Source organism: Chrysochloris asiatica, unplaced genomic scaffold, assembly GCF_000296735.1.
Source record: "Chrysochloris asiatica unplaced genomic scaffold, ChrAsi1.0 scaffold00181, whole genome shotgun sequence".
Lineage (NCBI taxonomy): Eukaryota > Metazoa > Chordata > Mammalia > Afrosoricida > Chrysochloridae > Chrysochloris > Chrysochloris asiatica.
This window is the reverse complement of record NW_006408699.1, coordinates 936,056-942,113: the sequence shown is the minus strand read 5'-3', so window position 1 is coordinate 942,113 and position 6,058 is coordinate 936,056.

Below are 6,058 nucleotides of genomic sequence, written 5' to 3'. Positions count from 1 at the left end.
ACCTAGAGAAGCAGTGACACCAGAGATGGGGACAGAGATGATGACATGGAGAGATGGAGTGGCTGGGGACTTTAGACCTAGAGAGGGAGAGGAGCTGTGTGCTGACGACCAGGGGTCAGGCTTGCAGGGTCTACCCTTTGGTTGGTTGATGATGCATGAAAGGGATTGTAACCATGGCAATGGAAAGATATAAGATAGGATGAATGTTAAAACTAATGTTCTCCCTTGTAAACTATCACATAATTCACAATAAAACATTTTTTAAAAAAATAGTTGTCTTAGAGGACTTAGGTCTTAACAAACCTTCTCCAATGTGCTCTGAATTCCAGCATTGGGAATCAGGGCCCTTCTCTATATAAAGTCTCTGAACCCTCTGAGTTGTCTTTGTTGTTATTAGGTGCCATTGAGTCAGCTTTAACTCAGAGCTATCCCCTGTTGTGTTGTGTTGTTATGTGCTGTGGAGTCGGTTCTAACTCATAGCAACCCTGTACAGGGTTTCCGAGGCTGTGAATCTTTACAGGAGCAGAAAGTCTCATCTTTCTCCCGTGGAACAGCTGGTTGTTTCAAACTGCTGACCATTAGATTAGCAGCCCAATTTGTAACCACTACGCTACCAGAATTCTTTTATATGATCAAGCAACATACCTACCCTATGCACAGCAAAACAAAACAAAGCCCAGGCCCATCCTCACAATCATTGCTATTTTTGAGCCTATTTCTGCTGACACTGTGCCAAACCATCTTCCTGGGGATCTTCCTCATTTTCACTGATGTCCCACTTTACCAAGCATGATGTGCTTCTCCAGGGACAGTTCCTCCTGGTTATATGTCCAAAGCATGATAGACGAAGTCTCACCATCCTGGTTTCTAAGGAGCATTCTGGTTGTAACTTGTCCAACACAGATTTGTTTGTTCTTCTGATATAGTCCATGGTACTTTTGATATTCTTCTCCAACACCATAATTCAAATGCATAGATTCTTCTGTGATCTTCCATATTCATTTTCACATTCATATGAGGCAATTAAAAATACCATGCCTGTGTCAGGTACACCTTAGTCCTCAAACTGACATCTTTGCTCTTGAATGTTTTAGTTAAAGAGATCTTGTGCAACAGACTTACATAATGCAGTATAACATTTGATTTCTTGACTCCTACTTCCACGAATGTTGGTTGTGAATCCAAGAAAAAATGAAATCTTTGACAGTTTCAATCTTTTCTCCACTTATCATGATGTTATTTACTGGTCCAGTTGTGAAGATTTTTGTTTTCTTTACATTGAGGTGCAATCATACTGAAGGCTATATAGTCTTTAATCTTCATCAGTAAGTCCTCTTCACTTTCAGCAAGCAGGGTTGTGTTATCTGCATACCACAGGTTTTTAATGAGTCTTCCCCCATTCCTGATGCCATGTTCTTCTTCATATAATCCAATTTCTCATATTATTTGCTAGGACATACAGATTGAGTTAAATATGGTGAAAGGATACAGCCCTGGCACACAACTTTCCTGATTTTAAACCATTCAGTATCACTTTGTTTGATTCTAACGATGACCTCTTTGGCCATGTATATCACCTGTTACAGCTAATAATTCTTTATATTAAATTTTCCCTATTAAAATTATTCTCTCTCCTAATTGTACCCTGATTGATATGAGGAAAAAGAAATCTCCATTACTAATGAACAAACCTTCAAAATTTTTCTTTCGAAGTCCAAAATATATGCAAAGCGCCAGAGAGATAATGTGACTTTATACCAAAGCAATCTATTGCAAGTGAGGCTAATGTTTTGTTTAGAATAAATGAGTCCAAAAAAAGCAGTGAGCATTCACTGTAGAAAATTAGATTTTCATATTGTAGAAAAATAGATTTTCATATTAAACCTGCAATAAAAATAAAATAAAACTCTAGAGCAAACAAAAATCCATATGTAAGTATGTTAATACTGTCGGGTACTGTTGAGTATATATTGACTCATAGAAACACTACGTACACCAGAACAAAGCACCTCAAAATGGGCTATGTTTAAGTCCATTGTTATAGCCACCGTGTCTTCCTCTTTTTTGTTAACCCTCTACTTTGCCAAGCATGATGCCCCTGTCCAGAGAATGGTCCCTTCAAACAACATATCCAAAGTACATGAGATAAAGTCTCACCATCCTTGCTTCTAAGTAGCATTTTGGCTATACTTCTTCCAAAACAGATTTGTTGTATATAATGTAAATAAACTAAAGCCTTAATCAACTGTCAAGTTCAGTAGAGTTGTCCTCAAATTAATATCTCTTGTATTTAGTTTAAAAACTAAACTGAAAAGAACAGTGAAAAGAAAACTTATCCAGTAAGGCTTTGTTTTCTGTACAAAACAGGCTACAAATAGACATTGGTCAAAGTATAAGATCTGCAGTCATAGTATTTTGTACCTGGTACCCAAAGTGTATTTTGAACATGGTCCACTTTGAGTGGTAAGGAATGAGACTCATAATACCTGCCTCCAAGTACTTTATAACTAGGTTCTCTAATGGGGTTATTGTAACAATCTATGCGGTGGACAGTGTTGGGGTCCTTGGTGGGTCAAACAGCTAAGTGTTCAACTACTAACTGAAAGGTTGGCAGTTTAAACCTACCCAGAAGTATCTCAGAAAACAGTCATGGTAATCTTCTTCCAAACACTCACAGCATTGAAAACCCTATATAGCAATGCATTGGGATCAACTTGACAGTAACCACCACCAAAAAAACAAGGGTAGTGCTTGTAACCATTTTTCCATAAAGACCATTTGTTGTAGCTCTTATAGTTATTTGTAACTGATTTTTTACTATATTATTACATTGTTGCTGTATGCTGTCAAGTTGATTCTAACACATAGTTGGCCTGTATAGGGTTTCCAATAGTAACTGGTGGATTTGAACCGGCAGCCTTGCAGTTAGTAATCCAGTGATTATCCTACAATGCCACATCAGGGCTCATTAATTATTATAGCTGGAAGATTTCAGTTGCTAGTAACAGAAAATTCAACTCAAGTTATCTTGAACAATCAAAGGGATGTTTGGAATTACATAATAGGAAAGTCAAGAGCTTCAAAGTTGGTTGATCAAGTAGCTCATCAATGTCATTAAAGATCTGTATCTATGGAGCCAATCAGGGTTGTTGCCTTACCTAAAGCTGAAGTTTTTTTGTAGATTTAGGCTGACTGCTAACCATGAGGATTGTACTTCTATAATCCAAATAAACATCCTGGGATTAACCTGAATGAGATCATTGTTGTTAAGTGCCATTGAGTCAGTTCTGACTCATTGCAACCCTGTATAGGGTTTCCAAGGTGCTGCTGGTGATTTTGAACTGCAATTTCATGGTTAGTAGCAAAGTGCTTAGTCTACAACACCACCCCAGGATTTGGATCATGTAGTCACCCCTGAACTGATAGCAAATGTAATGGCCAGAGAGACTGGTTTAACTTGTTCCTGGATCTGGAAGAGGTTTTGGAAATATGGATATTGCATAAACAAACGGTAAAGATCTTGCTTAAATAATTGAAATTCCCTCTGTCTAGCTTTAATGTGATATGCAGACGACATATTGCTTGCTATAAGTGAAGAGGACTTGAAGTTCTTATTGATGAAGATCAAAGAATACAACCTTCAATATGGATTGCGCCTCAATGTAGAGAAAACAAGAGTCTTCACAACTGGACCAATACATATCATTATGATAAATAGAGAAAAGATTGAAGTTGCCAAAGACTTCATTTTGCTTCGAGCCACAATCAATGTTCATGGAGGAAGCAGTCAAGAAATCAAATGGCGTATTGCATTAGACAAATCTGTTACAAAAACCTCTTAAAAGTGTTAAAGAATACAGATGAAGTTTGAGGACTAAGATGTGCCTAACCCAAACCATGGTATTTTCAGACATCTCACATGCATACAAAAGCTAGATAGTGAGAAAGGAAAACCTTAGAAGAATCAAAGCATTTGAATTATCGTGTAAAGAAAAGAATACTGAAAGTACCATACACTGCCAGAAGAATGGAATAAATATAGCCAGAATGCTCCTTGGATGCATTGATGGCAAGACTTCATCGCTTTTGTACTTTGGACATATTGTAAACAGGGACAATCCCTGGAAAATGACATCATTCTTGGAAAGGTGGCAGACTAATGAAAAAGAAGACCCCTAAGGAGATGGATTGACACAATGGCAGCAACAATGGGCTCAAACATAACAACAGTTTGTGAGGATGGTGTAGGATCAGGCAGTGTTTCATTCTGTTGTGCATAGAGTCTGACCCAATGACACCTAACTACAGCAATCATTTTTATTTCTGTGTGGTTCACATATTATTTTACAGAGACAATGAAGATGTATTTAAAAGGAATAAACAACACAACTTTTAGTGTCATGTGCCAGATACTGTTTAAATTTTTTTATATACATTAATCCATTCAGACCTCATAACTACTATACAAATTAGGCAATGAGCTAGTAAAGGGTGAATTCAGGATTTAGAACCCAATCAATTTGTCTCCAGCACCTGTATACGTAACCCTACTGTGGGATTCTCTCATCTATAAGGTAGCTTTTAATTCCTCTGATGTGCTACAGAAAGTGCCATTGAACTCTTTCTTCTCTGATTCCCTGTCTCCTGAGATGATCAGCACACAGTAACTGATTAATGACAGAATTATAACTAAATGAATGACATCCTAAGAAACTGTTCCTAGAAACGTTTTCTCCTTCCTCATTCAAACAATGTTATGAAATTTGAAACCCACAGGGAAGCAAAAAAGCTCACAGGTCTTTTACCCATGGAGTAAATTTTTAGAAGTTTTCCAATCACATCCTACTCAGGGTCAAAATCTTAACAGTAGCCTCAACTTGAAAGGGTAGAAGTGGAAAAGTACTTTGGAAATAGAATCACCAATGTCATTGGAAATTGGTCAACGCTATTAATCAGCTGTTTCGTACTGAAGAAACCTACTTATCTCTTTGCATCTCAGTCCTGTCCTTTTTGAAGTGAAGGGGTTCGACCAGGCAACCTAAGGAAAAGTATGGACATGTACACAATCACATACAATTACTCCTACATTGCTACCTCAATCTTTTTCTTTCAAACAACAAAAAGCTGTTTAATTTTACTTGGAACTCATGTTAATTGAATTATTTATCACAGCTCTGTCATCCCTCTAAATAAGATAAAATTAAAAGAGAACTTAGCTGGTGATCCAAAGAATAAATAATACACCAGGAACCTTGAAATGTCTCTGCTAGCTCCAGCTTGTTAATCCTCCCTAGAGTCAAGCTAAACAGTTTTCAAAGGTCAGATCACAACGAGAGTCTGCTTTATTTATTAAAGTAACAGAAAAACTCAGATTGTGAATTATGTTTTCTCTATTTCTCCCTATTTTCTCTTCTCCTCTCTCTTTCTGTCACTGTGTTACAGATGGGCTAACATATTTTTAATCTCCTCATTTATAGAGAATTATATGTATGATCTATTAACCCTAGAATATTAGAAACTGTATCAGTACTAAATGGCTGTACTGTGTGCTCACATAGAAAATTATTGATGACTTTAGGCATATCTCAGCAATTGCAATTTCATGAATTTATAAATCAAAAAAATCTATATCTAGGGTAATGCAAATTTGTCTCCTGCCACTTATAAATTCTGGACCACTATGAGTTAAGACAATTTCTTCATCATAATATGCATCATTATCCAAAAATCTAAACCACTCTTCTGGGTTTCTCAGTTTGGAAAGAAAATGCCGTTAAGACTCATTCTTTTGGTTAATAGTTCTCATTAACGTTAGACAGAATAAATCCTAGTAAATAGATCAAAATAAAAGCGTTATTTGGCAATGAACTAAATATATTGCTACCTTGGCCACTAAAAGAGAAAGTTGAATGCATAATACCTGAAACAGATTTTTCTATGGTGAAGTGCTTTCATCCCCTGATGAAATTCTGTCAATTTACAGAGATGTTTATGGAGACTGAGCTAGTTCACCTTGTACCTTGTAAAAAGTATCATGGATTTTTTTTTTTTTTTTTTT